The sequence below is a fragment of the Ananas comosus genome, linkage group 4, assembly GCF_001540865.1.
Source record: "Ananas comosus cultivar F153 linkage group 4, ASM154086v1, whole genome shotgun sequence".
In the NCBI taxonomy this organism is placed as follows: Eukaryota; Viridiplantae; Streptophyta; class Magnoliopsida; order Poales; family Bromeliaceae; genus Ananas; species Ananas comosus.
The window spans coordinates 11,031,993-11,055,763 of NC_033624.1; the positions used below are offsets into that span (position 1 = coordinate 11,031,993).

Here is a 23,771-nt window from a genome sequence, read left to right on the forward strand (position 1 = left end):
TTTTTTGAGAGATAGGTAGCACGCTACCCGCTTCGTTTATTTCATTTAGAAATAAACTTAGCTAGAAATGTGAATCAACTAGGATTCGAACTTGGGTCTCGGATACCAATCACAAAATTCTTTGCCACTTGCTCTAGGGACAGTTGGTGCTTTCCTCTCGACGTTAAATACAAACGTTAAGTCCTTCTTGAAGCAGAGAAATGTCTAATACAAACATTAAGTCCATCTATCAGTATCAAAAATTAGGAGCGGGAGAGTCTAATAATTTGGTATCAAAGTCTTGTGAAATCTGAAGCTACAGGTTTTATTTTCTCCTTCAAGTTTGCGTTTGATTAAAGATTGATGTTTTTGTTGCGCTCGACGTCCTACATACTATCTTCTCCATGTGTTGAAAACTAGAGTTTCTATCTAAATCAATTTCCATCGATCACTGCAGTTTTCTTTGCGATAATTTATAAGTTGTTCATGTTACAAGCCAAATCGAGTCGCTTTTATTGTCGAACAAGTTCGCTCCGAGCTACATTGAACCAACTTTAATCAGCTAAATGCTCTCGACTTAATTAAATTTATTTTAATGAACTTTTATCATTTATGCATGGCCTCTAAATTAAAGAGAACTTTCTAAATCTAGCGTTCTATCTTTTAATGATGAATTAGTATCGGAGAACACGTAGCATCGAATGATGTGTGGCAAAAATCAATAATCAACAAGTTGCAAGCCATAAAATAATGCCAAAATCAACAAATTCAAGCTTTAAAACCTTATATATATCTCAGATAAAAAATTAAAAATTGGGGATAAAAAATTTGGCTATTAAATTTAATTTTTTTCTCTCAAGATTTATGCTATTAGCATAAATATTCATATCTTTTACAAATATAGAAATAAATAGCTACAAAATTAAGATAATTAAGTAAAAATTTGAAAAGAAATTTTTTTTTTTTTTTTTTTGGTCTTGCGATGGTGTTTGGAAAGATTTTTTTTTTTTTTTTTTTTTTTTTGTAGTTTACTGTTTTGGGCCAGCCGGTCCAAGAGCGTATGCAAGACTGCAGGAGCGCGGGCAGGCACGTGCGCGATCCGTTTTTTTTCACCGAATAATACGCGAACACGTATTTTTACTCAAAAAATCCCCTTTTTTTCCGAATTTTTGGGAAAATTTCGAAAATAGCCGTTTAATTTGGTTTTTCAAAAATTCGCGAATAATTCGCAAATTAACTAACTATAATGTAGCGGGGCATTTTAGTCCCTCTCTCTCACGATGTCACCGGTTAGAGAAGAAATTGGCTAATGTTCTAGATTCTCATTGGATAAAAATGATAAAAGAAATAAAAAGAATAGTAAATCTAAAGAAAAACTATAAAAGATGAGCACATAACAAAGCTAAAATTACCTTTACGTACTTAGATTCGGACCTATTGACTTTGTATCCTTAGATTTGAACTGATAGATAATCTTCCTGAAGAAGTCGTGGAGTTGGCCAAAGGCAAATAATATAATAAAGGTAAAATTATTTAATTACCCACATATTAAAAGTCTAAAATAAATCTCTTTATGGTGCCTGATAATCGGTACCTCTATCAAAATGACCTGATATTGCAGAGCATAACTTAAAAAGAAATTAAATCTTAGTCGTGGAATAGAAATATTGAATAAATGGTATCGAAAAATAACAAGTATAGAAATACTATTCTTATCCTATGTATGTTAACAAAGCCCTCATTTTTAACATGGGATGGAATTACTTGCAAAACCAGTTACTTTATGGGCCAAGCTTACAAACACTAAACACTTTCACACAACTTTCTTTTGGATCTCTAGTTTCACATCTTTGAAGATCTTGTTCTAAAATTCAAGCCCTTACTGCGAAAAGGGTGCTTTTGGCCACTATGCAACAACGTATCTCACATCTCTATTCCTAAAGCCATTTAAATGTTTCTAATCTGAACGAGATTTCTCTCCCTTTTAATATTTTCATTGTAACCCTTCTTATTAATCAGGAAGGTAGCTGGAATAGAGCTATCATACTTTTACCCCCCAGATATTGCTGGTTTCATACTTAGAATTAGGCTTCCTTGTTTTGCATCAAAAACTTCATATTCAGTGGCGAAGGTTAGGTTGTCCATAAGTGTTGTACATCTTTACACTTTTAAATGTGATGGGTGTCCATCTTTCCTTAAGGCCGACATTTTGGAATTGTTGATTGGTTTTAGATCCAAAATATTCACATACCTTTTCTTCTCAGATCAATCACATCTAAAGGGCAGCTTCAATTATACGAAAGTGTAATTAAGAATATCTTGCCTTGAGTAAAAATCATTCTAGGCGATGTATGGTTGATGCCCTGCCACCTAACGCCGCCCTGAAGAGAGAAGACTCGTTGAATAGACTCGTACTTGTCTCTTTACTCTAGATGTAGATGATTCAGATGAAACTGCCAAACATTTAGGGTGTGTTTGGTTTCACGTAAAACTGTGAAAAAAAAATTTTCGGTGGAATCGGTGGGAAAAAGGTTTTACGTCGTTTGTGTTTCGTGTGTAAGAAAAGAAAAATCGTTTTCCGTGACGTTGTTTGGTTGAAAGAAAAAGATAAAAAATTATTTAATATATATATTATTAATATATAATAATAATTATTATGCTATATATGAAAAATTATTATATATATTTTCTCCTTATATATATATATATAAATATTATTAATATAAATAATTATCATAATATATTAATTATTATATATTATATTTAAACAAGATACATTTAAAATATATATATAATATATATATAATAATAATATATATTTAATATTATAAAATAAATTATTATATATTTATAAATAAAAAATAAATATATATAATATATACTATATATATTATATATATTATATATATATATAATATATATTATACGTGAGTGTCCAGTGTGGACCACTCACCTTGGTCCACAAGCACTTACATGAGTTCGTGGACCCCGATGCAAGGAAGCGCATGAGCCGCGATTTTTCATCGTGGACCCCTCGTGAACTCTCCCTCACGTGATCCACGAGGTGAAGTTCACCTCGTGGACCGCGTGTTAACCTTCCTTTCACAGCGTCAGGTTTTTGTTTTCCGCTCGATGCGAGCGAAAAACGAAAAGGATTTGTTTTATGATAATCTGTAAAAAAAAGTTTTTTCCAAAAATTTTTTACAGACAATCAAACAATAGTAAAATAATTTTTCAACCAAAAATTTTTTTTCGGAGTTGTTTTACGAGGATCCAAACGCCCCCTTAGCATTTTCTTGTGCTTTTTCTCGTGCTTGTTGCATGTGTGTTGTTGACGTCTCATCCATCTTTTATGAGGTGAGTGGTGACTTATCTTTATCAAAGAACAAGTAGAAATTAAACATGGTTAATACATTACTTATATCTTTATTATTTGTTGGCAGCTATGGAAAACTTGCTGTGATGTTATTTTTCGAAAAAAGAAACCTGATGCAACTAGCTTCCTGGATTACTCTAGCTTTACCATAACTCCTAAGAAATGGGATTTATGTTGCTGGGTTAATGTCTCTTTAGCATAACCTTTCAAGATGTGGTTTTTTTTTTTTTTTTTAAAGAAAAAGTAGCATGCTATCCACTTTATTTATTGAAAAAATAAACTAGGCTATATAGGTAAGGCAACATAGGCCTCAAGATGTGGTATGTTGACACCCCATATCTGCTGCTGAAGAGGAGCTGAGGAGGTATATGCTATACTTCTTACTCTTAACTATGTTCGTAATTTACTAACTTGCCAAACTATTATATGTAGTGATGCAATGGAGGTAAGTTAATTAATGCTGTTTAATTTGGATCCACAGACGGCTTCCAATTGGACATTTGCAGCATATACTTGTGGAAGATTTCAAGTTTTGCTGCATCACCTTAACATTAAGCTTCAGCACATTAGAACTGACGAGAATGTAATAGCACATCATTTAGCCAAAGATGGATTAATTGAGACTTATTCTTCTCGGATCATTGGCGCTGGCCATTAATTCCAAAAGCTTTAGCTAGTAGAAATATACACTCAATTACTTAAAGCATATAAACATAGCACCAATGAGTCTTGAAAGATACAACTAATTCACTTAAAATATACAGACAAAACACCGGCAAGTCTTGATTGTTACTCGCACTTTAAAGCGTACATATATAGCACCCACGGGCCACGGATTTGTGCAGCATATGAAAACATGAGAATCGAATTCTTAACCTCTGTCTCTAATATTTGTGCAACATACAGAAAACGAACCGATGATGTTTTTTTTTAATACTACTTGTTGGATCGTTGATGCTAATTATTAATTTCAAGAGCTTGAACTATTAAAAAGATATAACTAACTTACTTAAAACTTATAGACATATATAGCACCCATGGGTCTTGATTGTGACTCGTTTAACCAGCATCCGTGACTTCAAATATGACTCGGTCCAATTCGACCTCTCGCCATTTCGAATGTAACTCGACCCAATATAGCTTCCCGCCACAAAATAGAATGCTGGCTCTTTTAAGCCAATAATTCAAATGTTGCATTAATCATTTGAAATTGTATTTATTGGTTAAGGAATAAAGTGAGAATAGACCACTTTATTCCTCTAATTCATCCAAACACTAGAGGGAGGAATGAGTTTATTTAATCTCCCTTTTAACAGGTTATTATAGAATAAGTCGTTAAGAGGGAGGAATTGTTGTTCTACCCTTTTGGTGGAATAACAATTTCTTCTCTTTGTACTAGGGGTGTCAACGGGTCGGATTCGGGGCGGATTTTTAAAAACCCGAATCCGAACCCGACTATCAAATCTGAAATCCGAATCCGAATCCGAACCCGACGGATTTTAAAAATCCATATCCAAACCCGAACCCGACAAAAAATCCGAAACCCGAAAATCCGAACCCGAATCAGGAACAAACTCGAATCCGACCAAAAACCTAAAACCCGATTCTAAACCCGAAAACCTGAATCCGAAAATAATATTTATCAAATTTGGAACATATTATACCAAAAAAATTAAAATTTTGAAACATATTATACAAAAGTTTTTTTTTAAAAAAAAGATAGTTTATTAGCCCAACAACTCATAAGAACTAAAAGATTATTAATTAAGAAAAAATAAAACGAAATTTATAAGACTAAGAGACTAAAATTAAAAATACTAATTAAGAGAAAAATAAAATCAAAGATTTTAAAGTTCAAAAAAGGTAGAGTTCCATTGTCCACAAGATCTAAGAAAGTAAAGTTAAAATTACTAATTAAGAGAAAAATAAAACAAAAATTTTTTAAATTNGAGAGAGTAAAGTAAAATTACTAATTAAGAGAAAAATAAAACAAAAATTTCTTAATTTTTTTTTAAAAAAGAAGATAGTTCCATTACCCAACAACCTACGAGAACTAAAATACTAAACTAAAAAATAAGAAAAAAAAAAAAAACATATATGAAGAATAAAAAAAAACCCACATCAAAATAAGCAAGTTTAATTCTTGATTTTTTTTTAAATAAAAAATCTCAACTTTTTTCCTCTTAGATTTGAGGTTGTGATTCTTGAAAAGAAAGTAATAAGCCAAAATACCCTCTTGGCCTCATGGAGAAGAATTAACAAGCCACTACACAAGTCTACAATCACTTCTTTAGTTTTCTTTTTGAGATTTTAACTATTAAAGATTGGAGAAGAAGAGGGTTTGAAAAATGGAAAGATTTTGAATCTTTTGAGATTTTAAATATTAGGGCTTGGAAGGGTTTGGAAAATGGCAAGATTTTGATATTTAAATATTAGGGTTTAGGTTATAAAAAATATATATTTTTTGATTTTTTAAATTATAAAAGTGTAAGTATTTTTTGGCCTTTAGATTCAGATTTAATAGTTCGAATTATTTTTATACATTATATCATATCAAATTTGTTGGGTTCGAGTCGGGTTCGGGTTCGGGTTGGGTTTGGGTGGGTTCGGATTTTTTTAAAATATTCATACCCGAGCCTAAATCCGTCGGATTTTTTTTTTTATATATTCATCATACTCGAATCCATATCCATTTACATCGGATAAAATCCACTCTGTTCGGATTTGGATTCGGATAAAATTCGGATATCCGTATTCATTTACATCCCTACTTTGTACCTTTATTAATTTAATAATAAAATATTAGCTAAATTAATAATTATTTAGTGTTTTTATGTAATAACTAATATCTATATTGATTAATCAATTAATATTTTGACCAAAATAACTAATTAATTAATTAATTAATTACTAATATATTAATTTATTAGCTTAATTTGCTAACTTATCAAATTATTTATAGTTAGTTTATTTATTAATTAACAGTACTCATGGTTAATTAATTAATAATTAATTAATCTCCTAATTTATTTATTAATTAATATTTATGATTATCTAATAATATTCATGATAAATTAATTAATTAATTTAGTAAATATTATTTACTTAATATCTTGATGTTAATTAATTTTATACAATATTGTTATTTAACTATTATAATTATTTTTATTCTTATTATCTAAATGTAAAATTGATTTTATTTCCATTTATCTATAAAGTTGTACCTATTCTAGAAATAACCAAAAAAATTATTTCTGAGCCAAATAATACCTATATGTGTTTGTCTGCTCTTATTTTCTAAAAAAATAAAAATAAAAAATAAAAACGAAACAGAGAGAGAGAGAGAGAAACTGGTGATTGCCGCGTTGCTGTACAGTACAAGAAACTTCATAAATTAAAATCAATTAATGTATATATTATTTTATTCTCAACATTAAACACCAGGTCCACAACCTGGTGTTTAATGTTCATGGCTAATAAGTTTATTAATTTATTAAATTATTTTTAAAAAATATTTTGATGTTAAATAATTGATAAAATGGTTTTAGTTTAAAATTATAACTCTTATTCCCCTTGTTTCACTCTAACCATCCAAATACTATTTATCTTACTCCTACGAACAACTCAATTTTCATCCAAACGCAAAATTAGTCTTATTCCTGCTTATATCTGAACTTGTACCTATTCTTAAAACAAGCCGTTCTTATTTATATCCGAACCAAATGCAGCATTGAAAACTCAATGTACTTTGACTAACTGTTTCTAGCGCAAGTAATAAAGGACTTAATGTACTTTAGATATCTAGTTGATTCCTACTTAATTCACATTTTCAGCTAAGTTTATTTTTTTAAACGAAGAAAGTAACATGTTACTTGTCTCTCAAAAAAAAAAAGAAAAAAAAATGAAGACTCAATGTACTTTGGATATCTTTCTAAGAAATTTCACTTTTGGTATAGCATATTTTCATAAACCATTTTTGTATAATATACGTTCGTAACGCATTTACTTACATATTTACATGCTCATATCTTTTGATTTATTTGCCTTCTTTTTCGGTTCTCAACTTTCAAGTTGATTGTTATAAAATAACAATGAAACACTCATGCATCACACTAAATTATTTAATAAGATCATGGCAATTTCCTAAACGTTACCTTTTATTTTCTTGCATCTTTAATATTTTTTTTAAAAAAGAAGACCAAGATATTTAAAATTTTCAAATCAACTCCTTTGACCTACCAAACTCAAAAGTCCCTCCCTTGTTAATCTCTTCAATCATGTAATTTATTATATTATTAATTTTGAAGGAAAAAAAATTCACAAATTTCTAATACGCAATTTTTCCAGTATTAGAGGGTCATTTAATTAGATGTAATTACAAATAAAGTGTAGTTGGATATGAATGGAGTTGAAAAAGCAACAATTGCAATTATATGCATCCTATTTGGTTAGATATAGTAGCTAAAAAGCATTGCAATTACAAAATAATTTATTTGGTTTCACGTAGTTAAGAAATAATATTTAAAATTTTATTATTTTACATATATAATGGTGAGATTACCTCNTTTAATGCATATATATATATATATATATATATATATATATATATATATATATTGTTTAAAAAATAATTAGAGAAGTAAGCTTATTTTTTTCTTAAAGTTACTCTCTCCAACGGCCGCAGTTGGAACTGCAATCAATTTGAGCGCATGCAGTTCCAACTGTTACAGTTAAGCCTTCTTCTCCAGTTCTCATTTCAGTAGTTGGAGTTAAATATATCAAACCAAACACCGAATTTATATTTGTATATAGTTATAACTATAGTACAGTAAAGTTATATACAAAATAAGTCGGCTTCATTGCTAAACTGATTAAGTTATATACAAAATTGATTCTTGAGGAAGCCTGGCTTAATCACGAGGGCTTCATTGCTAAACTGCCGGATTGGTGGAAGGAGGGTACTCAAGGTACACAAAATAAGTCGGTTGCCGCATCTTTAACAGCAAAGCTGAGACACTGTCGGAAGAGGATCAAGGAGTGGTGCACTACAGAGTTCCATAGTATTAGAAACCTCAAGAATCAATTAATGGATGATATACAGAAAATCGACAAAGTGGAAAAACTTGGTGATCTATCGCAAGCCTTATTTTTCGAAAAAGCGGAACTTAAGGCGAAGCTAAGTGAGGTCATTAATGACGAGACATCTATTTGGAGAACCAGAGCCAAACAACACTGGTTAAAAGAGGGGGACGCCAACACGAGATTCTACCATGCAGTGGCGAACGGTAGACGGAGGGCTAACTGGATTGGCCCAATCGCGGATAACGATAGTAATTACCAGTCCGAAGAGGAGAAGAAATTATACTTCTATAGATCCTTCAAAGCGCTTTTCACTCCCGAGGATTCAAGCCCGATTTCCTTTGGGGATTGGGGTCGGTTATTTCGCTCTAATCGTGTGGAAGATCCTGATCGCATGAGGCTAACCGAACCTTTCAACCTAGATGAGATTAAGAAGGCTGTTTTCCAACTTGGGGGAGATAAAGCTTCGGGCCCAGATGGGTTCCCATTAAAATTCTATCAGACATTTTGGGACATCCTTAAGGAGGATATTGCTAACCTTTTTCAGGAGATGCACGAGGGAAGGTTGTCCACTGCTCCCTTCGATTACGCGTTCATATGTCTCATTCCCAAGAAAGAGGGGGCGGTGCGTGCTAATGACTTTCGACCCATAAGTTTACTGAACGGGATCCAAAAAATCTTATCCAAGGTGTTGGCTAATCGGTTAGAGCTGGTCATGAAGGATCTGGTTTCACCCACACAGTCCGCTTTTCTGAAAGGCGGAAATATTACTGACGCGTTCGTAACTGTGTCGGAACTTATCGGTTGGGGTTGCAAAACATCAGTGGAAGGGGTGGGGGTTAAAGTCGACTTCGAGAAAGCTTATGACAGGATTTATTGGCCCTTCCTATTTCGTATTCTTCGTTGGTGGGGATTCGATGCAAAGTGGTGCAGTTGGATCGAGTTGTGTGTATGCCATGTGAAGGTAGCAATACTGGTTAACGGACAACCGACTAATTGGATTAAAACGAAGAGGGGTGTAAGGCAAGGGGATCCGCTCTCACCCTTCTTATTCCTACTCGTGGCGGAGTGCCTGACCCGAATGACCAACGAGGCGATCGCCAACAACCTCCTCATAGGCATTGGGCCTTCCGAGGCTAGCAGGGTAACCCTTATTCAGTTTGCGGACGATACTTTTTTCTTCTGTGAGGCTAGAAGCAGGTGCATGAGAAATCTTAAATTCCTATGGCATTTATTTGAATGGGCTTCGAGTATGAAGATCAACGGAGAGAAGTCAGAACTTTACTATCTAGGCCAAAAGGCTGGTAAAGAAGTTAGATTGGCAAACATTCTTGAGTGTAGAATGTGAGCATTTTCGACCAATTATCTGGGGTTACCCCTATCTCCCAGACCACCTTCCAAGGAGGCGTGGAGGGGGATTATTCAAAAGTTTCATCATAAAATCGGAGGCTGGCAAGCTAAACTTCTATCTAGGGGGGGCAGACTCATTTTGGTTAACGCGGTCCTCACAAACATACCCCTTTTCTCCCTAGCAGTATTCAAGGCTCCAAGGTGGGTGATTAAGCGCATCGAAGCACTTAGGAGAGACTTTTTCTGGAACGGCGAGCGCAACCTCCCCGGTAAGGGCTGCTTGTTGGCATGGAAAAATGTCTGTAGAAGTAAGAAGGAAGGTGAACTGGGCATCCTAGATGTAGCATCCATGAATTTAGCCTTATTGACAAAGTGGTGGTGGAAATTTCACACGGCTCCAGATCTGCAATGGAATAAGCTAATTCGTGAGCTGTACTATCGAAGGAGAATACCTTTGAGAGAAGGCAAATCTTTCAGACCCTACTCAAACTGGTGGAAGGGGGTTCTAGGGCTCAATACGATTTTCAAATGGGGAACGGCATACAAGCTGGGTAACGGGCATTCTATAGACTTTTGGTCGGATAGGTGGAGTGGGGAGAAAACGCTGAATCTTACTTTTCCGGAGGCCTATCAGGCGGCGGTGTGCAAAAACCTTAAGGTTAGCGAATGTTTCACGAGGGGGGCTTGGAACTGGACCAAGGATTCTAGGAACCGATGTTGGACAAAGTGCAAGGGCACAATGCCCAACCTAACGAGCTTGTACAAATGAATTTTCTCCTGATCATCATCGACCAGAGACCGGACCCAACGATCCAATGCGATGGAACACTGATTGTCCAATTTCGTCATTCGCATGCGGCCTATTCGCGCTGACGGACGGGGGGGGGGGTGAGAAGCATAGCAGTTCTAATATCTGGAACTGAAAATCCTTTTAAGGTTAAAGGGTTTCGGCCTGTTATTCCACGAAAATAAACTTGACTGATGATATACTTGTCAAGAGAGGATTTAGAACGATAACCTCTACCTTGTCGTCCTATGGGAACGCGATGAGAAACTGTGGCCATCTGTCTGTCGATGCATGTTCACACAAATTTATCATATGTACAGGTAGGTACGATATCGGCACAGGTCTGGTGAGACGAAGTGGAAACTAGTTTGGGAAAAGAATGTCGATAGAAAGATCGGAGCATGAATGAGAACTAAGACTCATTCCTAATCTGCTGTCCGCTGCTTGACTATCTGGAAGTGAGAATGAAAATTTTTTTAGGAATAGACTTACCCCGAATAGCCCGGACTTAGCCTTGTCCAAAGGCTTAGGATATTAGTGAATGAGTGGGGATCGTTTCTCTCGACTTGATCATAAATTACATCCTTTTTTTTTTTTTTTTTTTTTTTCGGGCCTGCTGCCCACCCTTTAGCCTAATTCATACATCCGTTGAATGAAGCGGATAGCGTGCTACTTTCTCAAAAAAAAAAAAAAAAAAAAGTTATATATAACCAAACAGTCCCCCAGTGGAGGAGACTCAACTCTCACCCTAATGTCAACTTATGTGAAAGTACGACTAAGAATTTAAGTTATTCTCAAATAAGCACATTTGTCTCCATTCCCACCAAATAAATTATGTGGTCAAGCACATGCAGATGTCATGTACATGTCCAACTATGACATTCAGACAGTGTTTGATTCGAAATCTAAATTTGAGAGATATTTTTATTGTTTTTGAGAATAGAGGATAATTTAAGATAGTTTGAAATAAGTTTTAAATTGCAATTGGATGTTTACGCTGGATAAGTAAAATAACAATTTTATCTTGGATATAGTAATAAAATATAATTCAATATGCGACAATATGTGAGGAAAGAGATAGAATTAGTATACTTCCAATTGATATAATTTTACAATTCTGGATTATTATAAGTTGGAATATAGTAATGAAAATATACTTCTAATTTTATAATTTAACGATATCTATCGGCCCAAATTTCAAAATTAATAATTAGCGTAACTTTACAAATAGTATAAGAAAAGATTGTGAACGAGTGCGACAAATCAGATTTGGCAAATTTTCTTTCCTTCTTTTTTTTCTCCGAAAATACGTGTCGATGCTTCCACTCAGATCGAAGTGAACACATGTGGCATCAATTTCCGGACAATTGAGACGTTTGACTGCATACTAGCGCATACAAACGCTTCTCTTCTGAGAAGCTGCGCCCAAATTTTCAAGAAATGTCCGTCCAATAGCATAACGCGTACTTTTCGTGTTTTTTTTTTTTTAAGCCTTTCGCTTGTTCTCTATAAATTCCCTTTCGCAAGTACGCATGCCCAGCATCACCTGCCATTCAATTTTACTTCCAATTCCAATTCTGCCAATTCGCACGTGTTGGTAATTAAAAACCGTCGGCATGGAATTCGCAGCGACGGCAGCGGCGAACGAATCAGAGCAGCGGCCGCAGCCGAAGGGCAGTCCGGAGCGGGGGGCGGTGGTGGTCGACGAGGTGTCGGGCTGGCTGCGCATCTACGACGACGGGACGGTGGACCGCACCTGGACGGGCCCGCCGGAGGCCCTCTTCCTGACCTCCGCGTCTACCTCCCGACCGCCCGAAACACTCCTTCCGAAGACTGCCCGCGCGGCGGCCTTCCGGTGCTGCTCCACCTGCAGGGCGGCGGCTTCTGCATCAGCCACCCATCGTGGCTCATGTACCACCAATTCTACGCCCGCCTCGCCCGCTCCGTCCCCGCCGCCGTCGTCTCCCTGGCCCTCCCCCTCGCCCCCGAGCGCCGCCTCCCCGCCGCCCTCGACGCCGCCGCCGCCGCCCTCCGCCACCTCCCCCTCCTCCCCCCCTCCGTCGCCGCCCGCCTTGACCTCTCCCGCGTCTTCCCCATCGGCGACAGCTCCGGCGGCAACCTCGTCCACCTCCTCGCCGCCGCCGCCGACGGCGGCAGCTACGGCCCCGTCGGGCTCGCCGGCGGCATCCTCCTCCACCCGGGCTTCGTCCGGTCGACCCGCAGCCGGTCCGAGCTGGAGCAGCGCGCCGACTCCGTCTTCTTCACGCTCGACATGCTCGATAAGTTCCTCGCCCTCGCCCTGCCCCCCGGGGCCACCAAGGACCACCCCTACACCTGCCCCATGGGCCCCGCCGCGCCGCCCTTGGAATCGCTGCCCCTCCCCCCCTTCCTCGTCGGCGTGGCCGAGCACGACCTCATCGTCGACACCAACATGGAGTACTGCGACGCCATGAAGCGGGCCGGGAAGGACGTCGAGGTGCTCCTCAGCCGCGGCGTCAGCCACTCCTTCTACCTCAATAAGTTCGCCGTCGACACCGACCCCCTCACCGCCGACAGGACCCACGAGCTCATCCTCGCCATCGCCAACTTCATCCGCCGCCATTGATGTTTCATGGTAAGTTACTGTGCCCGCACGTAGGAACGCGGTCTCTACCGTAACTAAAAAAAGTCTTTAACGAACGTCTTTTCGATCTTACAGTGTCCCTACTTTCGCTTTCGCTGATGAAGGCTGATTTGTCTCTACTTTCTGGTGGAAAATGTATGGAATTTTGATGTGTTACTGTGATCTCCTCTTGTTTAAATAAATAATAATATAGCCCTGTTCGGAAGTTGTTGTTTTCTCCATTATTGTTATTTTTCTAATATTAATTTTAAATAATTTAGTTTATCAGTGACAGTTTTTTTTTTTTTTCTTTTTCTACTTGTTTGACGGAGCCTTGGAGTTCTCAGTTAAATTAAATTTTTAAAAATTATTATTTTTATAATTGTGGAACTGAAGTTTTTAGTTTTTTAGAGTAAAAATATTATTCGTCTTCATTTCTAAATATCACAATAAATTGGTTACTATATATTTTTTTATAATTTTATTAAAAAATACATAAACATATTTTTATTCATGTTCATTCTAACTTTATTTTAATTAATATTAGATGTATCACGATACAAATTAAAAGAGCCCACAGTGTCGGCGCAAAACACCAATCGTTTCAAGGTACCCGATTATTCAGCGTAATCATCGTGAGTTGGCGACATTGTGGTGCTATCCTTTGGGGACCACCATAAACACTAAATAAAGACCACGAGTGAAATGTTTAGTCATCCTTCCACGTGGGATTAGATTCGAAAACTAGTGCCTACGCTCTGTGCATTCGTATGTCTCATGCACCGCATCCAATTCTGATCATCAGAGTGTCAAAAATAAATCCAATTTAATAAATATGATCTACATCATATATATATATATATATATGAATATTATAAAATTTGAAATTTATAACTAAGATATTAAGAAAATTTCAAAAGTTAATAATATAAAATTTAAAATTATTTAATTTATATAAAAATAACATCAAAACATTATGATTTATGGTATGTAGTTTTTGGGATATTATAAAATTTTAATTTTAAACTTATACTATGGTAAATTAATTAGGTAGCAATATACTTATACATCTGGTGCAGTCAATAATATCCTCAGCTGAGCTTCTAAAGTTAACAGCAACTTTGGAAAAGGTTTTCTCATATACGTTATATGGACGGTGTGTGCCAGCCAACACTATTCTGTTTTTTGCAACACCATATCTAAAAATTTTCCTACTATATAAAGTTGATTCGGTCCTCTTATCCAGTAGCCATAGCTTCTCCTTCTCTATTTCCCTATATTTTTCCAACCCAAATTTCTGTAAAAGAAAAAAAAAAATTCTTGAGAAAACTTCAAATACCACCCATGTGGTTTCGCACTTTTTTACTTAATATTCTATGATTTAAAATGTATCAATTTATTATCCTGTGATTTGGCACTTTCTCACTTTAGTACTCTTGTCGTTTAAAGTGCGTCAATTTAGTATTCTATGGTTTTATTTTTCTCTTTTCGTCGACTCCTCTATTAATATTTCGTTAAATTATATACAAAAAAAACTTCAGATACCTTATCTAGATTTATCGAATATTTACTTTAGCACCTTTTAGTTTTAATTTTGTCACTGATTTTTTTTTCCTCCGTTAATATTTCGTTAAATTATATACAAAAAACTTCAGATACCCTACCTAGGTTTATCGAATATTCACTTTAGTACCCTGTAATTTTAACTTTGTCATTGATTTAATAAAAAAAATTAGTGAAATGAATAATAAAAAGAGAAAAATGAAACCACATGATACTAACTTGATATATTTTAAAACACAGGGTACTAAAGTAAGAAATTGCGAAACTACAGGCGGGAATTTGAAGTTTTTCTTATCATCAATAATCAACCAATTATATCTCTTATTTTGAGAAAAAATTAAAATAAAAATATTTTTCTAATAAGTTTGATAGGATTGTGAATCAAAAATAATTTTATTGATTAAAAATACTACATCAGCAATACAAATTTTTTAATTTATAAATTAAAAAAATACTACATCAACATTTCTTAATTTTTAATTAAAAAATATGAATTTTTAAAAATTAGAAAAAAAAAAAATAAACATTGTGGTGCTCTCCTGTGGGGACCACCATGGACTCCAAATAAAGACCACGACTCAAATGTTAGTCATTCTTCCACGTGCTAATAGATTCGAAATGTGTCAAAATTATATCCAATTTAATAAATATGAGCTACACTTGCCTTAATAGTTTACACAGAAATTACTATAAAATTTAAAATCTATAATAACTAAGACATTAAGTAATCTCAAAAGTTGATAATATACAATTAAAATTTATTTTATTTAATATAAAAATAACACCTTAACATTATAATTTCTAATCCCTAAGGTTCATGAATTTTGTGAAATATATATAATAAATTAGATTTTGATTTTAGACTCATATTATAGTAAATAATGTACTTATACATCCAATGCAGGTACAGTTGCGGGCAATGATTGTTCCTAAGTCTCTAAAAAGTGAAAAAGGTTTTCTCAAATATCTTATGTGGACGCTGGTGCACCAGTTCTAAGTATTATTTTATTTGCACAGGATGAACCAACTCTCTGTCTAATACCTTCAAATTGCACCCGAGTACAATATTCATTTTTTAAAAACATCATTTTACTATAAAATTACTAGTTATCCTTCATTAGAGTTTTATTTTTTCAACAATAATAGTACAAAAAGATTATTTCGAAGTATATATATCCTATATATTGTAAATGTTACAGTAAAGATGTTTTCGGAAAGCTACATGGTAAAATTTGCTTGCTATGTAAGTTGATTCTTTCTTCTGATCCAGTAGGCCAGAGCACAGCCTTTTTTCTCTTTTTCTAAATTTTTCCAGCTCAACTCGCTTTAGTGAATTCCATGGCTCAAAATTGATTCTTTTTCTTGCGAATTTCAAACCTTAAAATCTTGCTGAAAAATTTGCGATCAGTCGACACCTCCGGTAGATATTGTGTGGCACCGATCAAATCCTTAACACCGTATTAGCACTCTTACAGGGATGAAATCAGTGGATTCATCCTTGCAGGCTTACTGATATCCTTAGCCGACTATAGTTTTGCCCACTCACTTTGATATCGATAGTGATCTATGTTTTCCTCTTCTCCTTTTCGATCACCTTCGACATTTAGAAATAGAGCACAGAAAAATTCGATTGTGATTAATTTCGTGAATAAAGAAAAACAAAGTTACAAGCACAGTTCTAGAAAAAATCTAAGATTTGAAGTAGAAGGAAGAAGAAACAGTTTGATCTAGAAGCATGCGAGATATGACCCTAAGACATACTTCCATCCTTTGTGTTGACCAATAAAAGAAAGAGAAGAGCAATAAAAAAAGATGGGAGAATTTTCATCCTCTGTGGATTCATCCTTGCAGGGTTACCAATATCCTTAGCTAACTATAATTATGCCCACTAACTTCGACCTACACTGACCTACGTTTTCCTCTACTCCTTTCCGATCACCTTTAACCTACATGATCACCTTTGACCTACATGACAAATAGAAATAGAGCACCAAAAAAATTGATTATGATTAGTTTTCAGAATTAAAGAAAGGCTAAATTACAGAAACCCTCCTGTCAATACTTTTTTTTAACTTTTTCTCCCTATCATTCAAAAATCTAGACTTTACCCTCTTAAGAAACGAAAAATGTTCACAGGAGGGTACGCTGTGACAAAATGACCAAATTGCCCCTCATCCTCTTCGTCTTCTCTCCAATCCGAAGCTTCTCCTCCGCAGACGCAGCCTCTCCTCCCTCATTCTTCGCGCCTCCCTCGACCTCAGCTCCGACTCCGTCTCCTCCACCCCCTCCCCCGCTCTTCCAGCACCCTCGCCACCCCTTCATTTCAGCGACTGTAGAGAGAAAAATCAAGATGGGCGTGGACGGAGAGGTGGGCGAGTGTGAGGGTGAGGTGGCGGAGGTTGACGAGGGCATGTGTGTTGGCATAGACAGAGGGATGGGCGAGAGCGAGGCTGCGGAGGGTAAGGCGGCGGCCGAAGGCATGTGTGTGGACATGGATGAAAGTTTCAAAAATATTTTGGGTATAAAAAAAAAAGAAATAAACAGAACTCTAACGGAATACTTTCGACGGAGGCCAAAGTGAACATTTTTTATTTATAAGAGGCTAAAATTAATGTAGGTTTTCAAAAGACGAAAAAAAGTGAAAAAACAGGTATTGATAGGGAGGTTTTATGTAATTTAGCCTCAAAGAAAACTAAATTTACTATGACCCTCAATTGGACTACACCCTGTTCCGTTTTGTCCCATCCAGTCTCGCTTCGCTCGCGCACACAAGCAAATTAATTAAAGAACTTTTTCTCAAATCTAATTCTCTTTCTTCACAAGCTCCTGAGTACTTTTGCTATACCCTCATATATCAATAGATGAAGTTTTGGACAACCGTTAGTCACTTCCAGTGAAAAGTAAAACTTTTGATGTAGGACTGAAACTTCTCCTTTATATATGAGATGACATGTCTTACTTTCAAATAAAATTTCATTTGAAACTGAGAGGGGATAGGACAAAAGGAAAAATATATCTGATCCAAAAAATTGGGAAGGAAAATGGAAAAGGAAAGGTAGAAGTAAGTGGAGGGCCTTTGAGGCATAAGAGAGCAATGGTGGCCTTTAAGGCATAGAGTACTTGTAGGCACTTGTGTATCACACTCCTTCTGTAAAGAGTTTGTAACGACATGTAAAATTCCAATGCAGTTGTCGGGTGGTTGGTATCGATTAGTTGTACTTGAATACATAGGTTCTAATGTTAAGGAGTACCTGTTTGTACTCTTCGATTGGGCTATAGTGTGTGTTGTGTCTTCAACGGATTCTTAGCGATGGATCGACTGGTATTTTGCCTTCCTTTTGAGATATATATATATATAAAGAGAGTTGAGCTAGAATACTATCGATAGCAAACGAGTTTTGTTGTCACTATATAGAATTAGACTGGAATACTATTGATAGCAAAACGCTCTTTTTGCTATCAAGTTTTTAACCCTTGGATAAAAAATTGTAGGGTTAGGATGATATTAGTCAGTTAAAGTTGAGTGGTCCCCGTCGGGTTGATTGGTCCCCACTGGTTTACTACGACCCGTTTGCTATCGATAGTATTCTAGCTCAACTATATATATATATATATATATATATAGAGAGAGAGAGAGAGAGAGAGAGAGAGAGGGCTTATCCTCCGAGCACGGAGCCCTCCGTGCTACCTGAGCCGTTTTCGATGAAAAAGTTTTCGAACGACGATCAGTACTTCCTTATAACTTATCATAGCGTATTTGAAGTTTAAAAATAATTTTTGCGAATTTCGATTCATTTACCTATGACGATCGAAGGATGATTCAAAATCAATAAATTTAGGGTATGAAATAAATAATCTATAAAAAGTGTGATAATAGCACAACATTTCGATCAAGAATATTAATCTTCTGTAATATATAGTAGATTGTATCAAATATTTCTTACTGTTGAATACTTTCTCACGTTAAACTTGAAAAGGAGATATCAACATTAAAAATATGAAAATTATAACCTTCTCAATCAGAAGTAAATGATATAAAAAATCGCAAAAATTATTTCTAGAAACTTAATCGACTAATCAAGTCTACGGAACCGATACGTCGATCGAAAAATTCATGGATAGTCGCGCTACTATAATCTAAAATTAATAGGATTGGGACGTATTGTCCTATCAATGTGTTTGCATGATCGAACTTCAAATTGTATGCAGCAAAGGTTGAATTGTCTAACACAATTAGACAAATGTTTCGAAACCAAATTTTGTAATATTATAAAATATTATCAAGTTCATCTAAAAGATTAAAAAATCAATGTCATAATTAATAACCTCTAAAATAGAGGTTAAACTTTCATTTTAATCAAGTATCCAAACATTATCGAACAATATATATAAGAATATTTTCTATAAAATTCAGCAATTTGAATGCTCTACAATTATTAAGAACAAGACGGTTAGTAGTGAGGTGATCAAAATTGCGATATTTACGAACGGTGATGATCGATAAATAAATTTTAAAAAATTTAGAAATTTAGTTTATAATATTTCAAATATCAGATGAAGTCATGGTCCGATCATTCACCGATCGGATCGATCGATATCAGACAATTCGAAGGAGCAGTCCACATCATTATAAGATAGGAGATCTTAGCGTCTAATATATTTAATTTAGTATATATAGTTATAGTATTATTTATTATAGTATAAATATATAATCTATATATCTATATATATATAGATTATATTGTATATATATATACTAAGAATAGCTAAGCAATAGCTATCGTTAGGCGAGGACAGGCTCCGTCTACCCAAGATTTTTTCGATGATGGCGCTTTCAAATTGACATTTACGCAGATCGTCTTCGTTAGACTTGATCTGCGACTATTGAAATATTTAAAATCAATTTCATAATTTTTCGATAATTCATTTACCTATCAAAAGAACAAAAATTGAACGGCCTGATATAAAATCTCATGAAAAATGAGATAAAAATTTAAATTGAAGATCAGAATATAAATGATGAGGAAAATGAAATTCTCGAACCGAGTATTAGACTTCGACAGAAATCGACTAGATATGTCGTGTGCGTAGGCTTCGGAACCGAAGGTGTTTATTAATGCAATAGAAGTGTTAAGGGTCGTGGAGCACCAGTGGAAACTTGCACTGGAGCAAGAAATGATCTCCGGACCGTCCTGGAGGAGGACGGGTATCATAGGCTGGGTTGCGGATGTCTCAGATGAACACGGCTGTGGCTCAGGACGGTTCCCCGACACGTTGCACTGGCGAACTTAGCAATGACTAAGTCCCAAATGCAGTCTCATCGCGCCGTCTCCTCGCCTCGAACGCAGGACCGTCTCGCGGACCGATCTCTCAGCGAGCGACCGTTCCAGAAGAAATCCCTGCTCGAAATAGGAGCCTTCGGACCGTCTGCCGGGAAGTTGGATAGGTCCGTCCTGGCGAAAATACCGAGATGGCTGAATCAGAATATAAAATTTAGGGGGCTATATGCAAAATGATTGTAATGTTGCATGGGGATCTCTCTTCTCACCAGTTGCTCTCTCTATCTCATCGCTCAGCCTACCAGGTCTCTACCACGACCCGTTCTCTCTCTCTATTCATCTGTCTCTCTTCAAAAGAAAAAAAAAGGAAAGAAGAATAAAAGAAAGAAAAAGAAAGAACAGTAGACAGGAGAAGTTCAAGAAAGAAAAAGAGGTATTTCATCTCTCCTCCTTAACGCAAGGGAAAATGCTTGAAGCTTGTTAGAGAAGTTCACCCTTAATGAAATCATAGGTTTTGAGGTTTTATGTTTTAAGAATTGGTTCAAATGGAACATATTGGGATGAATAGATGGTATCGAGTCAAAATTAGAAGCTACGACATGATTTCCTTCGATCGGATTTCTAAGGTGCACGGATTGATTTTGGGGATAAGGGTTTTGATATATATTAATAGTAGTAAAAAATGCTAGGCTCTCAGAAACGCGTCGGAGAAGACGTTTTGCCGAATCAGACGAGCGGGTGTGGAGTCGCCAATCGGTACTCGAAGGGCTTTTCACCGTCCCCGGGAGTTGAAGCGCAGGTGCAAAGACAGCAACGTCGGAGCTTTCCATCATGGACATCCTGTCAAGAGGGTGTGTGTATCACAAGCAATCGGCTCCCTAGTGCTTAGTATATTTGATTTGCATCTTATATTATTGATTATAAGGATTGTCATAGGCTTGCCTTTCCTATTTTTCTTCTGGTATCGTAGCGTACATCGAATAATTGATATAGATTGATAAATTGGGTCGAAGATATGTAAATCCTATGATGTAAGAAATGATGAATTGAGAGTGCATCTAGTTAATTTAAACTATGAACAAGTGGATCTAGTGATAGTGGAGACAAACAGACATCTAGTTATATGTATTCCACTATGATATATACATAGAGTGACTCCATAGAGGACGGTATCCTCGACTAGAGGATGGATCATGGCACCCGTGTTAAATCTATGATGCGAATCCCACCATAGTCGCGTCTCGGATGTTTGTACACTGCCAGGAGATTAGCCTATTGGCCCCGCAGACTGTTCCGGGTCCGTATGTGGTTAATTCCTCCTACGTGTCATATCTATGAAGCTGTGCGAGCTTGTAACACATAGATTAAATAAAAGTAAATGAGTTAATTACGAGTGAATAGCTTCACTTGGACTGATAAGTTATTGGTGCTTACACTATTTATTGACATGGCTTATCATACTTATACTCGGGGATGTAAGAGCTCATTCCCCGCCATTTAACAGATTTCTTATCTATCCTACATATATATTCTCTACTTCATCCGCTTGCTATGGGCGGATCGCGGAGTCGGCGCGCGAACCAACCTGGAACTAGGAATATTCTACCCCCTGTTTCACCACAGTTTACAGTTCGGGTTCCCGGTGAGCGGATACGCGTAAGGGTCCGGCGTTTATGTCGAATAGATACCTCTCTTCTTGCATTAGCGTCACCTTTGTATTTAGAATAGTGTTGTATAAGTAAGGTTATTGCTGTATTTGTAATTATTTGGAAAATAAAGATGTATCTAAATATTAAAACTAAATGAATGTAATAATAGTCTGCTCTTCTTATTATTCTATTTATATTACTTGATCTGGGCTCTTGTTTATAGGGCCTAGGTAGTGCTTTATGATCGTAGTATTAATGATTGATTCCTTATAGTAATTCTTATGCCGATCTGTTGTTTCTCGCGACAAGGGAGATTCTGCTCGCCTTCCGTTCGCGTCTGTTCGAACCGCAGACCGGCCGACCAAATTGGTAGCGTGCGGGCGTGAACCTGATCTACTCTCAAGAAGAAGAATGAAAGACGTCTTCTTTCTCTCTGCCTTCAACTAAGGACAAGCTGAAGCTTGGGTTAGAGTAGCTTCCAACCCTTTAATTGGACAATTCTAAGGGTTTTGTGGTTATGCGTTTAAGACATTGCGTTCAAATGAAGCTATTGGGGAATGAATAGATGGTTCGAGCCTCAAATGAAGCTCGCACATGGTAGTTCTCTCGGTCGCCATTCTTTTAGGGCACGGATTTTTTGGAAATATAGGTTTTGATCTATCTTAACTTAGGTCGTAAACCAAATTGCAGTAGGTCTCGAAACGCGTCGGCGAAAGACGGTTGCCCGATCCGACGGAGCTCGGGGTGCGGAGTAAAGTAATCGCCGAATCGGGTACTCGAGGCGCTCGGCTTCGCCCGAGTAGTTGTGTGAAGCGACGTGCAAAAGACCGCCAACCGTCGAGTTTTCCATCATCGCGACATCGCCAGAGGTGGTGAGTGTCCATTCCGAAGCAATCGGGCTGCCGCCCCTCCTGATGTCTTAGCTATATTTGATCTGCCATCTTGTATTATTGCCATTATATGGATTAGTATGCATTATTCCTTTCCTTATGTTTTTCCTTCATTGGTATCGTTAGCGTTTACATCGGATAATTGATTTATATTGGCATGATAAGGGATTGGGTCAGAGATTGTGAATCCTATGATGTAGATGAAAATGATGAACTATGAACGAGTGGCACATTAGTAATAGTAACTGAGAACGAGTGGCATCTAGTCGATAGCTGAAAACGGACAATCTAGTTAATGTGTATGCGACACTATGGACTATATCAGATGATTGTGACTCTAGAGGACAGGGTATCCTCGAGCTAGAGGAATTGGATCAATGCTCACGGTCTGTTAAATCTTATTGATGGGAAGCCCCACACAAGTAGTGCGCTCCGGATGTTTGGGTCACGCCAGGGATTGCCTATTTTGCGCCCGCCAGACGTCTCGGCGTCCGTTAGTGTGATTTAATTCTCCCTACGTTGTCGAGATTGGCTAGTGAGCTGTAGGCGAGCCTTTCGGCGTAAGCCATGAGAGATTAATGAACAAGTAAATGAGGTTAGATGAGACGAGTCGAATAGCCTTCACCCATTGGACATCGATTAACAGATTAGTTCGTTACCTATTTCATTGGACATGCCATTCATTACTTATGACTCGGCATCGGAGCCGTAGGCTTCATTTTCCCATTTACAGCTTTCCTTATCTATTCTACCTATCTATCGATTCTCTTATGCCCGCTTGCGCCTAGTGGGGAGATCGGCAGGAGTCGGACCGGCCGAACACCACTGGAAACTAAGAGAGTTGTTCTCACCCCCTGTTTCACCACAGTTCCATTCGGGCATTCCGGTGAGCGTGAGGATCGCGAAGGCCGGCGTTCTTAGTCGCATTAGCACCTCCTCTTCTTCATTATAGCCGTCACACCCTTTTGTATTGAGAGTAGATGTTGTATAGGGTGAGGGTTGATTGCTTGTATTTATATTTTGCGAAGAATGCTAAAAGATGTATCTTAAATGTAGTAAATCAAATGAATGTAATAGATAGTCTCTTCTCTCTTATGTACTTGTATATGTTTCATTACTTGTACTCTTGCTCATGTTGTATAGCACTAGTAGTGCTTTTTGATCGTGTATTTATGAATTGATTCCTGGCGTAAATTCTTATGCACGATCTGTGGTTA

At 36.6% G+C, this 23,771-nt stretch overlaps 1 pseudogene; it reads left to right on the forward strand.

Annotated features, from left to right (window-relative positions):
• Window positions 12,064–13,411, forward strand: LOC109708403 (annotated as a pseudogene).